Here is a 24,873-nt window from a genome sequence, read left to right on the forward strand (position 1 = left end):
GAGGGTCTAGAATGGCAGGGAGACGACAGGGGCAAAAGGAAGCTAGCTCAAGAAGCAGCTGTGGAACATGAGTCAAGGGGTTTGGCATGAGCTTGAGACAGGAAGTGGGGAGGAAGCGGGGAACGTGGGCTAACTCTACCCAGAAAGGACCTAACCAGGCAGGGTCCTGTCCACAGCAGCACAGCTTCTCCACCGAGCAGAGCAGCTACTGGGTTGGTGGAGAGACCTTCAGAAGCAACAAAGCTAGAGTTAAGTTACCAGAATTTGACTTTGCAATCTGTGTGCAGGAAAAGAGGACAGGAAATCTGGAGCCAGGAGTCACTTAAAGGTTTAGGTAGGAAGAAGCAAAACTGTCAGTATCCATAGATGATGTGTGTGAGTACACAGGAGCCCCAGGAGAACCTAAAATCCAGTTATTTGATTTATGGAAATGTCAGCAGATAAAACAAATGTAACATATATGCATAATGAAATCTTATTTAGTCTTAAAAAGGAAGGAAATTCTGCCGCATGCTAGGCATGGATGAGAAACTTGTATGAGGGTCAAGAAGCAACAGTTAGAACTGGACATGGAACAACTGACTGGTTCGGAATTGGGAACGGAGTATGACAAAGCTGTATACTGTCACCCTGCTTATTTAACTTATATGCAGAGTACATCATGAGCAATGCCAGGCTGAATGAAGCACAAGCTGGAATCAAGATTGCTGGGAGAAATATCATCAACCTCAGATAGGCAGATGATACCACTCTAATGGCAGAAAGTGAAGAGTAACTAAAGAGCCTCTTAACGGGGGTGAAAAAGGAGCGTGAAAAATCTGGCTTGAAATTCAACATTCAAAAACTAAGATCATGGCATCTAGTCCCATCATTTCATGAAAAATCAAAGGAGGAAAGGTGGAAACAGTGACAGATTTTATTTTCTTGGGCTCCAAAATCACTGCAGATGGTGACTGCAGCTATAAAATTAAGAGACACTTGCTCCTTGGAAGAAAAGCTATGACAAACCTAGGCAGCATATTAAAGAGCAGAGATATCACTATGCTGACAAAGGTACATACAGTCAAAGCTATGGTTTTTCCAGGAGTCATGTATGGAAGTGAGAGCTGGACCATAAAGAAGGCTGAGCCACCAAAGAACTGATGCTTTCAAATTGTGGTGCTGGAGAAGACTCTTGAGAGTCCCTTGGATCAAACCAGTCCATCCTAAAGGAACTCAACCTTGAATATTCATTGAACTGACGCTGAAGCTGAAGCGCCAGTGCTTTGGCCACCTGATTCAAAGAGCTGACTCATTGGAAAAGTCTCTGATGCTAGAAAAGATTGAAGGCGAAAGAAGAAGGGGGCGACAGAGGATGAGATGGTTAGATAGCATCACTGACACATTGGATATGAATTTGAGCAAACTCCTGGAGATAGTGGAGGACAGGGAAGCCTGGTGTGTTGCAGTTCATGGGATGGCAAAGAGTCAGACAGAACTTGGTGACTGAACAGCAACAATAATTGTATACACTTACCACATCTTTATCCGTTCATCTGTACACAGACTCTTCCATGTCTTAGCTATTATAAACAGTCCTGCTATGAACACTGGCATACATGCCTGTTTTCAAATGAGAGTTTTCATCTTTTCTGGATATATGCCAAGGAGTGGAATTCCTGGATCATATGATACAAAGATAGTTGTTAACAGCTGCCAGCCAGTGCTACCAGTTGCTTTCTTCCAATAATGGCCCACGAGCAGAATCCTGAAGGCTAGACTTCCACGTGAGTCCTGGTGGATAAAGTGGCTCTTTTTCTAGAACTGACCATGTCAATTCTGCCAACCCCCAGACCACCAATTTGGTACACTTTGTATTCCTAAATGAAGCCAACTTTATAGGAACCATGATGTCATTTCTCAATTCCTCAGCTTTCTGGGAGTCCTTTTTCTATTCACAGAATGGCTTTTGAGCGGCAGTTTTCCTTCAACAAGGGTCAACTATGACCTTGTGCATCAAAAGGAGCTACAGGTGGTCAACTTTTCCAATGAGTGAGTACCCAGCTCACCCCATTTCAAGAGAGAAGCTCCTAGAAAAGCACTTTGCCAATATCCTCTTTCCACTATTGATATAATGAACTTTATTAGCTCCTTCCTATTAATGACATGGAGTCCTAAGCATTTTAATCAGAGGTCCTCATTTTGAATTCTCCCTATCATTTGTTTCTAGCACACTGGGTTCCTGGGCCTTTTGTGAAAAAGCTGGAGATGAAAGGAAGTGTCTCCTGCTGAATGGAAATTAAGCATGAGAAGTTATTACAGCTCCAGGTGAACTGGAAATGAAATATACAGTCACTGTACCCCAAACAGGAAACCACTAATTAGATTTTTGAGTTCAGCACAAATGCCTCCTAAGCTGCATGTTAATACAGGAACTCACTGTATATTGATTCAATTTGCTTGAATCAAAGGCTGCACAGGCTGGATGTGTCCCCAGAGGTTCATTGTGCTGAGCATCCCACAGCAATGGTTGTATTGAAATGTAAATTACACCTTGAAACATCATTTGTGTCCACAGTGTTTGGAAGCTGGTCATTCTAAATTATTATTTTTACCTTGTCTTGGCCTTGGGAAAACGTCAGAAGTGGCCAGAACTCATTCCCATGTCAGACAAACGCATACATCTAATATTAATTATACACAAACAGACCCATAAATTTCAGTCCCTGAACCAATCTGACAATTCTTTAATTAAGAAACTTCAGCTACTTTATATATATATATATATAACTGAGTCACATTGCTGCACAGCAGAAATTAACACAGTGTTGTAAATCAACTGCTGCTGCTGCTGCTGCTTAGTGGCTTCAGTTGGGTCCGACTCTGTGCGACCCCATAGACGGCAGCCCACCAGGCTCCCCCGTCCCTGGGATTCTCCAGGCAAGAACACTGGAGTGGGTTGCCTTTTCCTACTCCAGTACATGAAAGTGAAAAGTGAAAGTGAAGTCGCTCAGTTGTGTCCAACTCTTCGACCCCATGGACTGCAGCCTACCAGGCTCCTCTGTCCATGGGATTTTCCAAGCAAGAGTACTGCAGTAGGGTGCCATTGCCTTCTCTGGTAAATAAACTACACTTCAATAAAATTTAAAAATTAAAAAAAAAAAAAAGAAAGAAACTTCAGCCATCAAACAGTCCTCAGCTGGGACGTGGAGTTGACAAGCCTCAGAGATGGCGTCAAGCAACTGAGTGCTCTAAGAGCATGACCTGCTTCTGACAGTTGCATTATTTCGGGAGAGAAGCAGGAAGACTCAAAAGAGAACTCCACAAGGGCATGGGTAAAGAGAGAGGGCCAGAGGAAAGGAAATGCAAAGTGGGAAACTCTTTGCTTGGTAGAAATGCAATAGGGGGCAGGGGTCCAGTGGTTAAGAATCTGCCTTGCAATGCAGGGATGCAGGTTGGTACCTGGTCAGAGGCACTAAGGTCCCGCATGCCTTGGAGAAACTAAGCCCGAGGGTGGCAGCTACTGAGCCAACACGCTCCCGAGCCCGTGTGCCCCAGCTAGAGCCCGTGAGCTGCGACTAAGACCCAACACAGCCAACTGAATAAACAGAAAGAAACGCAACAGAGGACATTTGTAGCATTTGAAGACAGAAGCCTAACTTCTCATCCTGACACAGCTGAACTCAGTCCATCCGCAGCCTAAACTGAGAGCCAAGCACAAACGCGCAGCGCTGAGGGCAGGGCAGCTGTTCACACACAGTTCCGCTTGGGGGCGCCTCCTCTCAGAACAGCCTGCCTCCCAGGATCTTCCAGAAGAGCGGAGCTGCCTGGCTTTTCATTTCTTCCACCCCACCTCCCCCGCAAAAAACCAAAATCAACAAGGAACACAAAATCAACAATAGAACAGGGAGGAGACCCTGAAAAGAATAAGCAGCTGAGACCAGGGAGAAGGAATAAAGTTAACCAAACTTCTCCCAAATCAATGATTCTTAAAGGGTGGTGCCTGGATTCTCAACTCAGCATCCCCTGGAAAATCGTCAGAGAGGCAAATTCTCGGGCCCACCTCAAGACTTACTAAACTGAAAGATCTGGGTCTAGCAGTCTGTTTTTTAGAAACCTTCCAAGAGATTCTAAGGCAAGCCAGCGATGGAGAACCACTGTCTTACATCATTGTCTCCCCAAGACTGCCCCTTCCATAGCCCAGTCGAGGAGGCCCCAGCAGCTTTCAAGTCAGATGCTTCTATTTCTAACAGAATATTGTGAAAATGATGCTTATCAGACACTGAACCCCACTCCTGGAGCCTCGGGGAAGAAATGCAAGTCGATGTTCCCCAGCAACCGTCACCCTGTGACATCCGCCCCTTTCATCCCTGCGTTTGTGAGCCCTGTTCTTCCTCTAAGCTTGGGGTTTCTAATTTCATTACTCTTCCTAATTTTATTGTCTTGCCTTAGAGCAAGGATCTGCAAAGGATCTTTCCAGGGAATAACCAAATTAACTCCTTGCAGGTTTCAAGTTTGAATTAGGCAGCACATTGAAGTGGCCGCCAGAAAATTGCATTAGCACTGTGTCATCCCATGTTCGTAGCCATGGAAACTGTTCTTTCATAATCTATCAACATCACTTTCTTAAATCGCTTAAAATCAGTGTCTCATTATTATATTTCCGGAGCATTCCTGGCAATACTTACGTGATTTTGTATGTATATAAATGTAACTTTCTCCCAGGATTCCTGACGATTATGAAGACTTTTGGTTTCCTCACCCTTAAAACTAAACAGTAATACTGAACTTTCAAGGTCATTGTGAAGGCCAGATGCAATGTAGTGTTTTTCAGTGGTGGATACTTAATAAATGGCATCTAATTTTGTTGATATTCTCTGCTTAGTCTAGTCTATCTAAACTTCCTAAAGGGCCCAAAATAAAATTTGTCATTCTAATAAAACTATGAATAACCTGGGAGAATAATGGAAACTTAAATTTTTGATTGTAAAAAACTTAAAATCCTGGAGAGAATAAACAAAGGACGAGAAACTTTCTTTTTCTCATCCATAATACACCAAGTAGGACGGCTCTTAAGGGCCTGTACATAGTCACTACCTAAGTGGGCTTGGAAGAGAAGAAATCACGAACAGAATGACCCAAGCAGAGGAGAAAGTGCTCATAGGGTGAGGGACTCGAGGGTCAATAGGAAATAAGTGATTTCCATCCGGCAGCTTCTCTACAAGACAGCGAAGAGTGGGAGTGGCCTGTGGGCTCAGGCTGCCTGCTTTGGAATCCAGCTCTGTCATCTCCTAGCTGTGTTCTGGTGTAAGTCACTTAATATCTCTGCATCACTGTTTCCTCATCTGTAAACTGGAGACAAATTAGCCCTTGAATTCCCTAAGTTGAGAATGTTTTGAAGTGTTTAGTGTGAGCCAAGTACCATTCCACATTCTTTATATGTACTAGATTTGGCACTTATAACAGTCCTATGAACTACCATCAATTCACAGGTAAAAAAACCAAGGGACAGCTTGAGTGATTCCTCCTACCCCCAGTCAATTGTGGACCCAGGATGCCAACCAGATAATGTGGATCCAGAATTTTCTTTCCATCCACTATCCCACATGGCCCCCTCAGAACAAACAGGAGCAGTGATTATCACCACCACCGCCACATCCACAGATGAAGATGTAATTTACTTGTTCAAACTCTACAGAACCAACGACATTGATGAAGTACTCACTGTATTCAGAACACAGTGTCAGGCATCGCTCAGCAACTTCTAATCTATTTGTGGAGACAAGATAGAATTTGCTCACTCCTTGTCAGATGTGCAAAGGAAGAAGGGGTGGAAGAGAGGAGGGGCAGGAAAAAGAAATCTTTAGCTCTCCTTTCCTATAACCTATCTCACCTTGTTCTCAAGCTCTCATCCTGCTAATGTGATCAGGAGATGTGGGAGAGAAAGAGTAGGAAACGTTAAACCTAGGAGCCATGCTCCTTCCCCTTGCCTCCTTCCACCTCCTGCTGCCTCTGCTACTGGCGGGCCTGTGACTGGCCTCCTCTGGGTCTTTCTCTCACTGAAGTCTAAGTCTAATGTCTTGCTAACTCTTGATAGCATAACTGTACCCTGGATCTCACTGGAACCACTGGTCTTCCAAGGCATCTGCAACTGCTTTGAGGTCCCCCTGCATGGGTGGCCTGCACTGCCTTCTGCTTTAATATTAATACCTCTTCACTTCTGACTACTATGAACAACCTTCGTGACCTTCTGGGCTCAAGAATCAGCATCTTCCAAGTTCGCCAGTGCCAGAGGACCACGTATAACTTCTGCATCCCCTAGGACACTGACAATAAGGAACTAAGGCTCAACTTAGGCAATTCTTTTAGCAATTTTTGCTCTACCATTTGGATACGTTACAGGCGAGGCTGCCATGCCAAATTCTGGGCTTCTCTCTGGAGTTTACAATGTCTCCAGGTCATGTATAAGGAAAGAAGGACCCCAGATCATGTGTTTTCTATCCTTATGCTTCCATCATCCTGTCCACTGGCCCACCACCATCCTCAATCTCTGATCTCAGAGAAGAAAGGAAAGTCATTTGCATTTGAACTCGGTCTCACCTCTTTCACCCAATAGCAGAAGGTCTCCCAATTTCCTCTTCCCTCCAAGAAGGTACATTCCTTAGGTCATAGTCTCCTCCTTTCTTTATTTTAGCCTTTTGGTCTTTTCCTGTTAGAGAAAACATTACAGAAAAATACACAGAATTAACAAGAAGTGAAATTGTAAGAGGAATTAGTTTTTAAATATCTTATGTTATAGGCGTAAAACATTAAGCTGTCTGGGAGCGGTGTGTGTTAAACACTTGGTAAGGGGCTAAAGGAGTTCAGAGTTCAAAGGAGCAACATCCATCAGAGCTAAGATAGTCAAGGAAGGCTTCACGAAATCGATGAGATTCAGGCTGTTTGGAAGTTTTGTACTGCTTCAACAATCAGGAGAAAAACAAAACAGAAACTGGAGTTGGCATTGCAAGAGGGGAAAACCAAGCGGGCAAGCCATGACATTTAGAAGGTCTCCTGGGCACACCAGTTTAGGTGGCGTGTCTGCACGCAGGCTCAGTTCGTCAGACATGTCAGGCTCTTTGTGACCCTATGGCCTGGAGCCTGTCAGGCTCCTCTGTCCACGGGATTCTCCAGGCAAGAGTGCTGGAGTGAGTTGCCATTTCCTCCTCCAGTATATTTTCCTGACCCAAGACCAAATCCACGTCTCCTGTGTCTCCAGCACTGGAGGCAGATTCTCTACCACTGAGCCACCTGGGAAGCCCATAGTGTAGACGGAGCAAGGGTTTGTTTAGGGAAGGGGGACAAGACAAAAGAGACTACTAATGGCTGGATCAAAGCACCCCATTAGGCAGGCAATTTCTGTATCCCCATTTTACAGATGAAGACCCAAAAGCTCCAAGAAATTAAATGGCTTGTCTGAGACCAAACATCCAGTTAGTTGCAAAATCTTCCATCATCAAGTCTTAATCTTCACATGGATAAAATAAAATTATATTTGGTGGTCAGTACTTTCATCTTCCTCCACGATGCCTTGAGGAGGAGAGGTTGTTATCCATATCCCAGAGTCATTTTCAATGTCACCAACACGCAGTTACTCTAAGGTCAGCACAGATGCTCTGTGCAGCTTGAGCTTTCAGATGTGCGCTCTGGGCATGGTAGATACTGCTGGTGCTGACAACAGAAGGCAAATTGAATTTTCTCCTCGACAACCCCACAGGATGTCGTTTATCAAGAAAAGCCCTTTTCTATATGCCACCGGCTCTGAAAACATGACCACGAAAGGTACAATCATATAATGTTGCTGTTACAAACTCCACTCGATTTACTTTTAAATGTCATTAAAATTGCTTCTGTGAGAGTGCAGGCCTGGGAAAGAAGAAAAGTCTATTGCGGATCATCTGCTGGAGGTGATGGGTGATCATTGCTGTAAGCCACGGATGGAAACTAGGCAAGCCAGAGAGCTCAGCACGAGGAGGGCCTTTGGACAGGGGATAAATATAAGGATTGGAGGAGCTAACGTGCAGGAGCGGTGCATAATGTGCTCGAAGGGACCACACTCAGATAAAACTCTCCTCCTGGGCTCTCAGTTATCCTTATGATGAATAAGACCCTCAAAGTGGTGCCTGCTTTCTGTTTAACATCTCCACTTGGAAACTGATACAGGTTCTAGGGGTGCCTGAAATGTTTACACTGTAAATTTCCCTTAACCTAATTACAGTCATTTCATCATAATTCAGTTAACTGAATCCACTTTCAATTCTAATCAATCTCTAGCCTAGAGGTGTGGACTTTTTTGATTCCCATTTCTATCATTTCCCTCTCAGTATCTATTTTCAGCTTTTTCTACTCAGCTTACCTTGGAAAATGGGGCAGAATTGTCAACTGACTCTGTATCTTAATGGATTACCATTTCTCTCTCCCTTTCTTCTTTTTCTTAAGCCTATTTACTTACATTACGTAATCGCAGCCATAAGAATAAGCCCTTGCTTCACTAAACCAGGGACTGAGGCTTTTAGACAATAAGCAAAGTGTTTAAATGTCAGTGCTTTGTAACAAATATTTGCAGTGAGATTCTACCCTGGGGTGTCACGTAGAGAAGACCACCCTAGTCCTGGGTGCTGATGGCGTGGCCACTGCCTGTACTCAGAGCCCCGCACACCAGCTTTGGAATTCTGTAAGGTGGGCCAATTTCCTCAGGAGCGCTTTCTTGGCATGCATTTGCCTTGTTTTCAGGACAGAACTCTAGTGCAAAGTGACCTCCTTTCCAGTCCTTGTCCCCAAGGAGCATCTGTCCACAGATGCACATAGGCACGTTAATTGCTTTTCTCTTAACTTCTGAGCATTTTGTTCGGTTACCACACCTTGGATCTCTATTTTGCACCACTTCCTCCTGCATAGATGGTCCTCAGAACAATCTGTTTTCCTAGCCCTTTGGATTTTACGTATTAATCTGTCTGTCTCAGATGTTGCAAGACAGCAAAAGAGACACAGATGTATAGAACAGACTTTTGGACTCTGTGGGAGAGGGAGAGGGTGGGATGATTTGGGAGAATGGCATTGAAACATGTATACTATCATGCGATAAATGAATCGCCAGTCTAGGTTTGATACAGGATACAGGATGCTTGGGGCTGGTGCACTGGGATGACCCAGAGAGATGATATGGGGAGAGAGGTGGGAGGGGGGTTCAGGATTGGCAATTCATGTACACCCGTGGTGGATTCATGTCAATGTATGGCAAAACCAATACAGTATTGTAAAGTAAAATATAAATAAATAAATAAATAAATAAATAAATAGGGAAAAAAAAAAAGAAAATGTCCTTTTGAAAGATTTCCCTGAGAATCCCTAGAGAAATGGGAATGCTTCTTTGTCTCTGCTCTCACTCTATCAATACTTAGCACATGTGACCGACCTTTAGGGCAGTCTTCACACTGAATTAGAATCACTTGTTTGCATGTCTGTTTCAAGAGACACAGAGGTGTTTAAAAACAGCTGCTTTGTTCGTTGAGGTCTCCAAAGAAACAGAACCAATAGGATGTGTGCATATAGAGAGAGAAAGTGATTCAGTGAAGGAACTGGTTCACGGGATGGTGGAGCCTTAGTGAATACAAAATCCAATAGGGGAGACAGACTGAAGGTTCAAGAAAGAGTTGCAGTTAGAGGCAGTCTGCCACAGAACCAGAAAGAGCCAGTGTCGCCGATGAACCCTGAAGGTTGTCTACTAGCCCGTTCCCTTTGCTTTGGGGGAAGAGGTCAGACTCTTTGCTATTCAGGCCTTCAACTGATTGGGTGAGGCCCACCAATATTATGGAGGGCAATCTGCTTTACTAAAAGTCCATCAATTTAAATGTAAATCCCATCCAAAAATATAGAAACACCCAGAATAAAATTTGATCAAATATCTGGGCACAGTGGCCCAGACCAGTTGACAAATAAAATTAACCATCACAGGGATATCTTTGACATCCTTAGCACCCAGCAAAAATCTAATATACAGAGTGTTTGTTGAATGAATAGTGTTCAATGAAGAGATAACAATGTTCTCAGAGCCTTGAAACATCCAGTTCAGTATGGATGACTTGACATTTTCTTTTTGACTTGTCTGTATACTTACCAAAGCCCCTTACAATAGTGGCAAGTTTCCGTTTAGAGACTGATAGTCTATCTAACCTTATAGGCAAAAAGATTAGGAGCAAATCCAGGGAAGGGAAAAATAAGTCTCTGTCCAGAAATGAGAAAAGCTATGTCAGGCCCATGCCTAAGCTGAGACCAGGTAGTATTTCCATTTATGCTCTTCTCTTTCCCTAGGCCCCTGAGGTGGAATGGAAATACATCCAACAAGGACTTTCAGACTAATCCCCAGGCACAAGCTGCACCATTTCTTCTATCCCTGTTGCCCCTAAGCCACATGAGTCATGGGTGGAGACTGCCTTCGATGGAGTGCAAGATTTGTCTAATGAATTCAGAGGCTACTTCCCCACTTCCTATCCTTTTCTCTGTATTTGACTCTTCAAACTTTATATACAGCCTCTGAAATCAGAGTGAGGAAAGAAGGATGTTGGAGGTGCCACTATGAATTGTACTAAAATCATTTTGTAAAGTAATAGAATGTCCTTGAAAGACCTATAACTAATAATGATTTAACAGAGAGATACATGAGGGCATTCTGTCTAAGCAGCAATAGAGGAAAATGATCCTAGAGATCCTTGGGGATTTATTTATTTGATGTATTGCAGGCCTTTTTAAATGAGATTGGTGAATTTAAATTCTACCTTGGGACCCATTTTTGTGGTTTTGATATGGCTCCATAATTTTCAAGAAGAACAAAAGTGTCTGAGCAGTTATTCATTCATTCAAAGCACACTTATTGAGGCCTTGTGCTATGTCATGAAGATGACCCAGACCCAGCCCTACCTTCAAAGAGCCCAGTAAGGGGAGGCAGCCATATACAGATGGTTTAAGCAGCATTATTAATGATAACAAAAAACTGGAAGCCAACCAAATGTCTCTATCAAAGAGAGAATAGAAAAACAATCATGGAGGAGGCCCACAAACCCTAAACTTTGGAAACAAAAAGCAACCTCAAAACTTACTTGGCGGTAGAACCTGACTTGAACTACCATGAAGCTATTATTCCACTTAGTGTGAATATTTTCTATATTTTAATCAGAAATATTCATGTATTAGATTACAAAATGCTTCTCAAAACACACATCCTATTATCTTTATCAAAACAAGCAAAAAAGCATGTATTTGGAAACACCTCTGGCCTGAGGGATTTTTTTCTAAAGCCTTGAGGACCTGTGTACTCATACAGCGGGATTCCACCAACAGTGAAAATGAATGAGTTACTGTTACACATATCACCATGGGTGAATCCCGAAAGCCTAGGGAATGAAAGAGAGCCACAGAAGAAAACGTTCAGCATGATACATGTTTCCTAGAGTTCAAATGCTAACAAACCTAACACTGTATCACGTAGGAATGCATGCATTTTCAGAAACTGACAGAGCAATGAAAAGCAAAAAACTCATAAACAGAGTCTGAGCGGTAGCTCCTCTGTGGGGAAGGGGGGCCACAGGTTAAAACTGACAGAGCAGGTGTGTTTTGGCAGCACTCTGGCACAGAAAGCGTGCTGAAGCCTCTGCAGGCAAGACTGCCACGTGGAGCCATAAGAAAGCGTGTGACGGGAGCTGGTGGGGTGTGAGGTGGGGTTATGAGCTCTCATTATAACTGGGAGGCTGCCATAGTCCTCCTGAAATCACTTCTCTGTAAAACCATCATACTGAACCTGTCTAACAGGACTGCTGATGTTGTTTTCTAGATTTTCTTCTCCCTTTGTCCTGGATTTAACCTCATATGCCCCAATTAGAAATTGGTTCAGGTAGGAGCTGGCTATCAAGGATAATAATAAAGGCTGGAGTTGTATAGGGACCTCTGATGAGAGAGGATGCAATTAAAAATCTCCAGTCAACAGGAAGTCAAGATATGAGTGATTCATTCTAAACCTGTAAGCCTGACTTTATGAGCATTTCAAACAATTAATGAGAATTGCTAATGAAAAATACACACCAGCTTGATATTCAAAACAGTTATCCTCATTAAAAATGAATCACAATTTCTATGCATGGTACACCTAATCTCATCCTACTTTTGCACATAGAAACTGCCTTACTCAATCAGACTGTGGTGGGTAGAGCCTGAGAAAGGGAATGCAGAATTCTGCATCATGAGTTTTACAGTCAGACGGCAGTGCCTTCAGCAGTACTTGGGGGAGACACAGACACAACTGGAAACAATTGGTGGTGGGAAATTATGTTTATCACATGGTCCTGATTGTATCTCACTGCTTATCTTCATCCATCCACTCATGGTTTTCATCCACAGTGCCTAGATGATGTTCTGGGCACGGTGCCAGACATTGGAGGTAGAAAGTTGAATGTGGTCCATACCGTTAAAAGAGCTCCCTGTTAGAAAGAGATACAAATAAGAGAAGAGATGATTATAAGCAATGTAATAGCATTATTGTTGTTCAGTTGCTGAGTTGTGTCTGACAGTTTGTGAGCTCATGGACGGCAGCACTCCAGGCTCCTCTGTCCTCCACAGTCTCCCAGAGTTTGTTGAGATTCATGTCCACTGAGTTGGTGATGCCATCCAACCATCTCATCCTCTGCCACCCATTTCTCCTTGTGCCTTCAATCTTTCCCAGCATCAGGGTCTTTTCCAATGAGTCAGTTCTTCGCATCAGGTGGCCAAAGTATTGGAGCTTCAGCTTCAGCATCAGTCCTTCCAATGAATATTCAGGACAGATTTCCTTTAAGATTGACTGGTTTGATCTCTCGGCAGTCCAAGGGACTCTCAAGAGTTTTCTCCAACACCACAGTTCAAAAGCATCAATTCTTTGGCACTGAGCTTTCTTTATGGAGAAGGCAACGGCACCCTACTCCAGGACCCTTGCCTGGAAAATCCATGGATGGAGGAGCCTGGTAGGCTGCAGTCCTTGGGGTCACTAAGAGTCGGACACCACTGAGCAACTTCACTTTCACTTTTTACTTTCATGTGTTGGAGAAGGAAATGGCAACCCACTCCAGTGTTCTTGCCTGGAGAATCTCAGGGACTGGGAACCCTGGTGAGCTGCCATCTATGGGGTCGCACAGAGTTGGACACGACTGAAGCAACTTAGCAGCAGTAGCAGTAGCTTTCTTTATAGTCCAACTCTTACATCCATACATGACTACTGGAAAAACCATAGTTTTAACTATACAGACCTCTGTTGGCAAAGGGATGTCTCTGCTTTTTAATATGCTATCTAGGTTTCTCATAGCTTTCCTTCCAAGGAGCAACATCTTTTAATTTCATGGCTGCAGTCACCATTCACAGTGCTTTTGGAGTCAAAGAAAATATAATCTGTCACTGCTTCTACTTTTTCCCCTTTTAGTTGCCATGAAGTGATGGGACCAGATGTCATGATCTTAGTTTTTTTGATGTTTTTTTCACGCTCTTCTTGCACACTCATCAAGAGGCTCCATAGTTCCTCTTTACTTTCTGCCATTAGAGTGACATCATCTACATATCTGAATTGTTGATATTTCTCCTGGTGATCTCGATTCCAGCTTATAACTCATCCAGCCCAGCATTTTCCATGCTGTACTCTGCATATATGTTAAATAAACAGAATGACAATATACAGCCTTGTCATATTTCTTTCCCAGTTTTGAACCAGTCTGTTGTTCCATGACTGGTTCTAACTATTGCTTCTTGACCTCCATACAGCTTTCTCAGAAGCCAGGTAGGGAGGTCTGGTAGTTATATCTTTTTAAGAATTTTCCACAGTTTGTTGTGATCCACAAAGCCAAAGGCTTTAGCATAGTCAATGAAGCAGAAGTAGATGTTTTTCTGGAATTCCCTTGCTTGCTCTGTGTTCCAGCGGATGTTGGCAATTTAATCTCTGATTCTTCTGCCTTTTCTAAATCCAGCCTATACATCTGGAAATTCTTGGTTCATGTACTGCTGAGGCCTAACTTGAAGAATTTTGAACATAATCTTACTAGCATGTGAAATGAGCACAGTTGTATGGTAGTTTGAACATTCTTTGGCACTACCCTTCTTTGGGATTGGAAGGAAAACTGACTTTTTCCAATCCCATGGACACTGATGAGTTTTCCAAATTTGCTAACATATTGAGTGCAGCATTTTAACAGTGTCGTCTTTTTTTAAATAGCTCAGATGGAATTCCATCATCTCCAATAGCTTTTATGTAGTAATGCTTCCTAAGGCCCACTTGACTTTACACTCAAAGATGGCTGCCTCTAGGTGAGTGGTCATACCATCGCGGTTATCTGGGTCATTAAGGCCATTTTTGCATAGTTCTTCTGTGTATTCTTGCCACCTCTTCTCAATCTCTTCTGCCTCTAGGTCATTATGTCTGTCCTTACATGAAATGTTCCCTTGACATCTCCAATCTTCTTTTTTTTTCTTTTTTGTGCTATATTTTCTTTTTATTAAGCTACTGTGTGAAAAGTAAATGAGCAACAAGAATATATTGCACAGCAGTGGGAAATGTAACTTATTTTATAATAACATTAATTGCATTAAAATCTAAAAAAAATGAATCACTGTTTTGTATATCAAAGACTAATATTATCTCCAATCTTCTTGAAGAGACCTTTAGTCTTTCCCATTCTATTGTTTTGTTTTCCTCTATTTCTTCGCACTGTTCATTGAAGAAACCTTCTTATCTCTCCTTGCTATTCTCTGGAGTTCTGCATGCAGTTGGGTGTATCGTTCCCTTTCTCCCTTGCTTTTCACTTCTCTTCTTTCCTCAGCTATTTGTAAACTCTCCTCAAAAAGTTTGCCTTCTTGCATTCTTTTTCTTGGGGAAAAATGGTCATTGCCTCCCGTACAATGTATGAAGCTCTATCCATCATTCTTCAGGCACTCTATCTATCAGATCTAACCCCTTGAATCCACTTGTCACTTCTAATGTATAATCATAAGGGATTTGATTTAGGTCATACCTGAATGGTCTAGTGGTTTTCTCTACTTTCTTCAATGTAAGCCTGAATTTTGCAATAAGATGCTTATCTGAGCCACCGTCAGCTCCCAGTCTTATTTTTGCTGACTGTATAGAGCTTCTCCATCTTCAACGGAAAAGAATGTAATCAGCCTGATTTCAGTATTGACCGTCTGGTGGTATCCACGTGCAGAATCATCTCTGGTGTTGTTGGAAAGGAGTGTTTCCTGTGGCCAATGTATTCTCTTGGCAAAACTCTGCTAGCCCTGCTTCATTTGTATTCCAAGGCCAAAAGCCTATTTCCCCAGGTATCTTTTGACTTCCTACTTTTGCATTCCAATCCCCTATGATGAAAAGGATGTCTTTTTTTTGGTGTTAGATCTAGAAGGTCTTGTAAGTCTTTGTAGAACTCCCTAGAGATATGTGTGAAGAAGACCTAAGACAGAAAAGATTCCATTAAACCATGGTATACCTTGCCTATAGCAACAAAAGATGGTATTGACCTGAGTTTTGAGGGATGAGTAGGAACTGGCCATGTGAAAGAGAAAAAAGGGGAGATATACAGGAAGATGCAGTTTTATTCCTCACAAAATAAGGTTTATTCTTCAGCTTGAATCATTTAGCCATGAAGATGTCATGTCTACTTCCTGTCAGGTCCCTTCATTCTTGAGAAATTTTAGGTATTGAGAATCTATGAATTCCATTGGTACAGGAGAAAATTCTACAAAGTCCAGGAGACCGAGTACATATAACTATCCTGGGGAAGTGTGGAATTTGAAAGCCTGTTGTTGCTCAGTTGCTCAGTCATGCCCAACTCTTTGCAAGCCCATAGACTGCAGCACGCCAGGCTTTCCTGCCCTTAGTCATCTCCTGGAGCCTGCTCAAACTCAGGTCCATTGAGTCAGTGATGCCATCCAACCATCTCATCCTCTGTCATCCCCTCCTCCTCCTGCTTAAAGCCTGTGAGGGATCAAATATAAAGAATAATAAAAACTGTTTCTATTACTTGAGTGCAACTCTGCGCCAAGCCCTGGACAGAGCACTTAGTTAAAAAAAAAAAAAAGTCTCAGTGAATCCTTCAAAAACCATAAATGGTATGTTTTACAGATATTGCAAATGAGGCTTGAAACAGTAAATTTACCTGCTCAAAGTTACAAGGATAGTAAGAGGAGGATCTAGTTTTGTTTGAACTCAAAGCTTTGCTCTTGAGGAAATAAAATTAAGAAATAGTAAAGATTTAAGAAACCATATAAAGTTTTCCCTGTTTCAGATCTTTCAATTACAATTTTGTAGGATAATCTAGGAGAAGGAAATGGCACCCCACTCCAGTACTCTTGCCTCGAAAATCCCATGGATGGAGGAGCCTGGTGGGCTGCAGTCCACGGGGTCGCTAAGAGTCAGACATGACTGAGCGACGTCACTTTCACTTTTCACTTCCATGCCTTGGAGAAGGAAATGGCAACCCACTCCAGTGTTCTTGCCTGGAAAATCCCAGGGACGGGGGAGCCTGGTGGGCTGCCGTCTATGGGGTCTCACAGAGTTGGACACGACTGAAGCAACTTAGCAGCAGCAGCAGGAGGATAGTCTAATTTACTTTCCCACCTGCTATGACCCACAGAAGGACCCGCTTGTCCCCCCAGAGAGGTGATAGGAGTGAAGTGGTGGTCTTGAACTAGTATCCTTTTCAACACTATCCAAATGTTCCACTGAAGAGGCACTTCCAACATTTAATTACAGATAAAATCATCTGTATAATTCCCAAAGAAACCATCAGACAACCCTGGCTTCACTAAAATAATTAGAAGTTATTGTGTGTAGTGGATTTTATTACTGGTAAGAATTACACAAATATATCCTACTTTCTTTCTAATATACAACAACCTAGAAGAGATATGTTGTCCAACAACTCAAAGGAAGAAATAACAACATTGATATTGAACCACAATATCCCCTGGCATAAACAACAAAAATAAGCCTTCACTTTCTCTTTCAAAACTCCTGAACCATCTTTTCAGTAAAGCCTCTCTGAGTCACACACTTGAATAAAAAGACATCCTCCTGTATTCGTCAAAATTCTCCAGAGAAATAGAGCCAAAGGAAGTATACAGAGGAAGAGATGTATTTTAAGGACTTGGCTCATGCAATTGTGGGGGCTGCAAGGCTGAAATTTGCAGGACAGGCTGAGGGAACAGTCAGGGCTGCAGGCTTGGGTCTGGAAGCCTCCTTTCTCAAGGGATCAGTCTTCTCTCTTGAGGTCTTCAGTTGATTGAATCAGGCCCATCCACCTCAATCATTACCTTCTGTACTCAAAGTCTACTGACTTAAATGCCAATCATACCTGAAAAATACCTTCACAGTAGCATCCAGATTGGCCTTTCACCAAAAGACCACAGTCTGGCTAAGCTGGCACATAAAATTAACCATCACATCTCCCATACCCCAAATCTAGAAAAATGGTCGCACCGTGCACCTGGCCGCCCAAGTGAGAAGCTTGGGCTTAGCTAGGTCCTTTCCCTCCCTTCACCCCACAAACCCAAGTCCTGAAAACACTAACACCCAAGTATTTCTAGACTCAGTTCCTCCCTCTTCATCCTCTTGCTTACTACCATGTCTATTGCCTGATTTTAAAACCACTGTCTCTTACCTGATTCTATTAAGGAATTGATTTATGAACAGGGCCCCCTAATAGATCGCCTTGCCTCAAGTTCAGCCTCTTCTTACATTTCAAAACCATTAAACTCATGTTTCACCTTAAAATGTTCCAGCGATTCTGCATTGTTTTCTAAACAAAAATCCAAGCTCCGTAACACATGGCCTCAGGAGCTTCATGACCTGGCCCCTGCCTTCCTCTCTGCCTTCATGTCCCTCCAACCATCCTCATTCCAAACCTGGACAGCTACTTGCAGGGGCCAAATGAGTTTTTCATATTGTAGAGACAGTCACACACTTCTCCCTCTGCTAATAATGTCTTGTTCATCTAGGAAATGTCTGCTCCCTCATCTTCAAATTTCTCCTTTTCTCAGTCAGGCTCCCTTTGGCTACAGACAGCTCATATAGTACAGAGCTACATTTTCCTTTCTCTGCGTTCCCATGGCGTGCAGTTCATACTTCTATCAATCACATACAAGCATGAAAAATACGTCTATTTGCATGCTTTTCATCACCATTACTACACCACCTGGTTAAAGGTTTAGCTTTTTGTCTCTATTTGTCTCTGTATTCACAGTTCAAAAGACAAAACCCACTTTAGTGCCCATTACTTAGCAAGCAGCCGACAAATATTTCCAATGGTCTTTTTACTTATTTGAAAACATCTTCTTCTAGATATAAGCTCTTTCAGGATAATGGCATGTTTGGCTTACCCGTGCTTGGCACAGTGCTTGGCATATAGGAGACACTGCAAAGATGAGCACATTGGCCGTTATGTTTGATCATCTCAACCTCAAGCATTCTATTTTTCTTGTTCTGAAGTCTTCAGCTAGGTAGAAAGGCTCTCATCAGCATGGACTAGTCTTCTACTGTTCTGTTGTCCTTTCTCCTCTGTGCCCCCACCATCTTAGGGCCTAGCACAGTACACACTAGGGACTTAGTTAATACTTGCTGGTTAAATGATGGTTAGGTTTTACACCTGTGCACACTTTCCTCTGAATCAGAGCTCCTCATTTCAAAATTCATCTCTGAGCCTGTTATAATGAACTAGGGAAAATCAGACTGAGTGAGTCTATCCAAGGTCAGTTCTGCCCAGAAGAGATAGCATGCATATCTCTTGTGATTAATCTGTACATGTCTCAGGCACACACCCATACTCTCCAAGAGGATAGTATTTCACCTGATGCTTAGATGAAGGATGAGGGAAGGAAAAGTCAGAGAGAGGGAAGTTGCTGAAAGAAGAGAACTCCACACTGGTACCTAGGGATTAAGGTGAAGCCAGAGCTGACTAGAGTTAGTTAAGTCGTGGGAAGTTGTGGCTCCATCTAGAACCAAAAATCACAAAGTTCTTCCTGAGCCAAACAACTCCACTGTACCTCTTGGACAAACAGCATCTGGAAGGTGATAAGCCCCTTATACACCATCCTTTGATCAGAGTTCTGAGCATCTTCCCAACCGTATTCACAGTAAAACCCTGGACTCCCACATCTCATTCCGACCTTGGCTCCTCACTTTTTGTCTATTCCTTCTGACTGTGTCTTCTGTTTCTAGGCCCAAGATCAAACCTCCAGGACCTAAAAACAAATATGTCTTCCCAGTGTGACCCTCTTGAACATGGTTTTACCAGATAAGCAGTGTATTAGAATCTGAAGACCAGGATCTTTGGACTTAACAGACCTAGATTAGTATTCTGCTCACAAGCTGAGATACCTTATGCCCCTGAGCCTATATTTCTTAATGGCTTAAAGCATATTTGAAAATACCTACCCCACAGAGAATGTCTTAGTCCACTTGGTCTGCTACAAAAAAAAAAAAAAACAAAAAACATATACTGAGTGGCTTACAAACAACACACATTTATTTTTCTCATAGTCCTAGAGGCTGGAAAATCCAAGATCAAGGCCAGGGAGATTCAGTTTCTGATGAGGGTCCAGCCCACTTTCTGGTTCACAGATAGCACCTCCTATTTGTGTCCTCTCACGGTGGAAGGGTTAGAGAACTCTCTGAGATCCTTGTAAGTCACAAGGCCTCCACCCTCATGACTTATGCACTTCCCAGAGGTCTCACCTCCAAATACCATCACACTGGGTGTTAGATTTCAAAATAGGAATTTGGGAGCTGGGGGCAAACATTCAGACCGCAGCAGGGTTTTATATATTACATGAGATAAACGAGAGTAGCTATTATCACTGTCATTCACCCTCTTTTTCTATCTGCTGGTCCCCACCCCAGGGGCAGATGGGCATATGCCCAGACCCAGCCAGTTGTCCCACCCTTTCCTCCTGGCCACTGTAATTAGTTGACAAATGGGCATGTGGCCCCACATAAAAAATGAGTTCAATGTCAATGTGATTTAAAAATGGAAGATGAAAGATGAGATCTCACTTTTCTTTAGAATTATAAGCTCTAAGAATGACAAGCTCTTGTTCAGTCGCTCAGTCATGTCTGACTCTTTGTGACCCCACGGACTGCAGCATGCCCAGCTTGCCTGTCCTTCACCATCTCCCGGAGCTTGCTCAAACTCATGACCATTGAGTCAGTGATGCCCTCTAACCATCTCATCCTCTGTTGTCCCCTTCTCCTCCTGCCTTCAATCTTTCCCAGCATCAGGGTCTTTTCTAATGAGTCAGCTCTTCACATCAGGTGGCCAAAGTACTGGAGCTTCAGTTTCAGCATCAGTCCTTCCAATGAATATTCAGGGAGAATGATAAGCTCTAAGAATAACATAAGACTCTAATAACAAAGTATATAGCCATCTTTACCACCACATAGAAGGATCCTGCCTGAACATATATCCAGAGAAAGCTCTGATTTGAAAAGATGGATGCTCTGTTTACAAAAGCCAAGACATGGAAGAAACCTATGTGTCCATCAACAATGAATGGACAAAGATGATGTGATACAGATAGACAATGGAATGTTATTCATCCATAAAAAAGAGTGAAATAATGCCATTTGCAGCAACATGGATGAACTTAGAGATTATCACACTAAGTGAAGTAAGTCAGAAAGAGAAAGACAAGTGCCATATGGTATCAGTTACACATGAAACCTAAAATATGATACAAATGGACTTATTTACAAAACAAAAACAGACTCATGGACATAGAAAATAAGCCTGTGGTTACCAAAGGAGAAAGGGGTAGGGGAGGGATAAATCTGGGATTAACAGATAGAAATACTATATATAAAATAGTATATTTCCATAAGTCATAATGGAAAATATGTAAAAACTAAATTACTTTGCATATACCAGCAATCAACACAACATTGTAAACCATCTATATTTTATTAAAAAAAAAAAAAGATCCTGCCTGAAAATTAAGCTGATAGAGGAATTCTAACCCAAAGATGCAAAGACTATATCTTAATATGTCTGAACTCCAAAATTCAGCAGTGCTTGAAGCGAGCCCTGCTCTCAGATTTTCCAGTGCATGAATGATACAGTGTCTCTTTTTTGCTGTCTCTAACTCAAATTGGTTTTTATCGTATGCAACAGAGTATAGAACTATATACCTAGAAGGAATCAGTTCAGTTCAGTGGCTCAGGCCTGTCCGACTCTTTGTGACCCCATGAACCGCAGCACGCCAGGCCTCCCTGTCCATCACCAACTCCCGGAGTCCACCCAAATCCATGTCCATCAAGTCAGTGATGCCATCCAACCATCTCATCCTCTGTTGTCCCCTTCTCCTCCTGCCCTCAGTCTTTCCAATGCCCTCAATCTGGTCTTTTCCAATGAGTCAGCTCTTCGCATCAGGTGGCCAAGTATTGTCAGATTCAGTGGCCAGACTCCAAAAGTAAACAGTCAATGAAAGGGGTTGCAATCCCTCTTTATTACTGTTTTGTTTTGTTTTTCCCAGACCAGGTACTATCTGGCCTTTCTGAGAAACTATCTATTCTAGCATTTACTAACTTATGTGTTATAGGTCAGAAGTGGGAGAAGGATAAGAAGTTTCATCCAGAAGTATCACACAGCACTTCTCAGCTGTCTGATAAGAAAACCAGATCATGTTTTTCATTTCAGTCTATATATCTGTCAGGAAAACAGAAACCAATCTAAGCATTTCAACAGGGGGAACTTAATTCAAGGAACTGGTTAGACAGATGTTAGGGGGCTAAAAGAGCCAAAAACGGAATGTATGAGGTACCCAGAGACTGTAATAACTGCAGTTGGAAGCTGCCACCCCTAAGTGAGGGAACAAAGAAAGAGACAAAAGGAGATGCTTCCTGGAGCTACAGTCAGACCTCCAGGAGAGGCAAGCCTGGCTCCTGCTGATACCGCAAGATGAAGCCAGGGCTGGGTGTCCCAAAAACAGCTGGAGGCTAGAACCAACCACTGGGGCAAAGAGCTGTGGCTGGGATGGCAGTGACCAGAACCACAAGCAAACAGGAAGTCACTTCTCCCTCCTCCTGCCTTCCGGCTTCCCGCTAGTGCCCCCTCGTGGCAGAACTTCAAAAGATGCAAGCCTACAAAAGAAGAATGTTATGCAGAGATCCAGCCCCAGACACAGGAGAATCAGGTTCAATCCCTGGGTCAGAAAGATCCCCTGAAGGAGGACGTGGCAACCCACGCAAATATTCTTGCCTGGAGAATCCCCATGGAGAGAGGAACGTGGAAGTCTGCAGTCCATGGGGTCACACAGAGTCAGACCCAACCGAGCGACTAAGCACACCCATCCCCAGCATCAGGGGCAGAATACAGAAAGTGGAATTTGCAGCTGAGTGACAATAATTGAATAACCAACTCAGCCTACACTCTTAGGTCACATTCCTACTTGATTTATCTACCTCCTCAACAGGTTACCAGATAATTCTCTTATCAAGGAAATCAGCCCATCTCCGTTTGTCTTGACTGTCAAAGACGGAGCTCAAACAACCCCTAAAAGTTTTTGTGTGCTTGTTTGTTAGTTAATCATGAACTACATCTTTGCATATCATTTCTCAAGTAGAATTCCAGAGAGCCTGGGCTTGTTTAGCCTGACAGAATCTTGTAAAGATCGTTATAAGAGTCCCAGGATCGCCTCTTCAGAGAGTAACCACTGAAAACAGGGGATAAGAGAATAAAAGTCAATTCAAGGAAAACTGCCAGGGCCTCTTTGCTCTGTGCAGGGCAAGGAAGTAGGGTGTATTATCGGATACTACTCACTCCTGAAGGCTTTACGCATCATTATAAACCCTTTGAAGTCCACCTTTCAATGATGTTTGCAGGTGCCACGGTCCTCATTACAGTCCATATGTCCCTTCAAGCCAGTGGGCTATAGTGAGAATGAATATTTTGATATCTTCATTCTTTTCCATTTATCCCACACCACACATGATCGTGGCCTTAAGTCAAAGCCCTGACTACTCTGCGTAGCTTGGCCAATTGCCAAGGTACAGTGAGTCCGGAGTACAGTGGAGCAGAAAATAAACGGGCCCCAACAACTGACCTCTTGAAATCTGAGCTCAGGAATTTCATGATTATATGCCTAGAGTAGGGGTTTTAATTCATTTTTCTGAGCACTCAGTGCATTATTTATATCTGCAAACTCATCCTTCAATTCTGTAATTTTTGCTTTATCTTTTGAATAATTTCTTCCCTCTCCTCATTTCCTGTGGAAACACCAATTAATCAGCTAGTAGAACTCTGGTTTGATCCTCTAATTTCATCTCTCTTCTCCTCTACCCTTGTCTGACAGTCTGCTTCCTGATAGCCCAGTAGAAAGAAGACGGTTTGTGCCTCACTGTCCAACACGTAGACTTTCGCTTAATTCTACTGCTTTCAGAAAGATGCCCGTCTTCTACTGCCCCTGGTGTCCTGAGTGCAGAGCCAGTCTGATTCAGTTTCTCCAAAGAATAAACTGCTTCCCCTTGCCTGCTGGGATGTGAGAGGTGGTTGTCCGACTGATTAGGGTGCAGAAGAGAACCCTCTTGTTTTTAGCCTCACCCCTCACCTCTTCCTTGTGAGGTCTCTGGTATTTCCAATTCCTGAACCCTTCTGGAGGTACTGAAAGGTTTGCTTATTGTTATCTCCCTCTGCAGGTTTCCAAAAGTTGTCTAAATAATATAGTGAAGCATTCAAGAGCATAGGACCTGTGTCCAGACTGCCAAGATTTGAATCCTAGCCCCTCCACCTACTAGCCCCTTGATCGTTGTTGCTGTCCAGTCGCTCAGTCATGCCCAACTCTTTGCGACCCCATGGACTACAGCCTGCCAGACTTCCCTGTCCTTCACTGTCTCCCAGAGCTTGTTCAGACTCTTGTCCATGGAGTCAGTGATGCCATCCAACAACCTCATCCTTGGTCTTGCCCCCTTCTCCTCCTGCCCTCAGTCTTTCCCAGCATCAGGGACTTTTCCAATGAGTCAGCTCTTTGCATCAGGTGACCAAAGTATTGAAGCTTCAGCATCAGTCCTTCTAATGAATATTCAGGGTTGATTTCCTTTAGGATGGACTGGTTTAGTATTCTCATTTATAAATGAAGATTATAATAGCACCCACCTCTTCAGGTTGTTATAAAGACTAAACAATATCTTTAAAATATTTAGAGTTTTACATTGAAAACGATAAAACATTGCTAAACTAATTAAAGACACAAATGAATGGAAAGACATCTTGTATTCATGGATTGGAAGACTTAATATTGTTAAGATGTGAATGCTACCCAAAGCAGTCTACAGATTTAATCCAATCCCTATCAAAATCCCAATCGCATTTTTTTTTTAAAGAGAAAACTCCACCATAAATTCATTTGGTATATCAAGGGACTCCAAATAGCCAAAACAATCTGGAAAAAGAACAAGGTTGGAGGTCTTATACTTCCTGATTTTGAAACTTACTACAAAGTTGCTGCTGCTGCGGCTACTAAGTTGCTTCAGTTGTGTCTGACTCATAGACGGCAGCCCACGAGGCTCCCCCGTCCCTGGGATTCTCTAGGCAAGAACACGGGAGTGGATTGCCATTTCCTTCTCCAGTGGATCATCCCAACCCAGGTTTCAAACCTGGGTCTCCCCCATTGGAGGCAGACTCTTTACCATTAAGTGTGGTATTAAAAAGTCGGGGGTGTGATGTTACTGACATAAAGAGAGAAACACAGATCAATTGAACAGAATAGAGTCCAGAAATTTTTGACGAGGGTGCCACGACCATTCAATGAAGAAAAGAAACGACTTTTCAACAATGGTATCAAGTTGACTTTTCAACTAATGGTGTT

The 24,873-nt window shown here is 42.8% G+C and overlaps 1 long non-coding RNA gene across 1 annotated transcript; it reads right to left on the reverse strand.

Moving 5' to 3' along the window:
- Window positions 1-1,467: 1,467 nt before the first annotated feature.
- LOC132658342 (uncharacterized) lies at window positions 1,468-19,668 on the reverse strand. Its single transcript, XR_009597813.1, has 3 exons — window positions 19,451-19,668; window positions 6,580-6,688; window positions 1,468-1,658 (listed from the first exon to the last, which is right to left on the reverse strand). It is a non-coding gene; the product is annotated as an uncharacterized LOC132658342 (long non-coding RNA).
- Between the last annotated feature and the right edge of the window lie 5,205 nt (window positions 19,669-24,873).

The sequence above is a fragment of the Ovis aries genome, chromosome 21 (genome assembly GCF_016772045.2).
Source record: "Ovis aries strain OAR_USU_Benz2616 breed Rambouillet chromosome 21, ARS-UI_Ramb_v3.0, whole genome shotgun sequence".
Classification (NCBI taxonomy): Eukaryota; Metazoa; Chordata; class Mammalia; order Artiodactyla; family Bovidae; genus Ovis; species Ovis aries.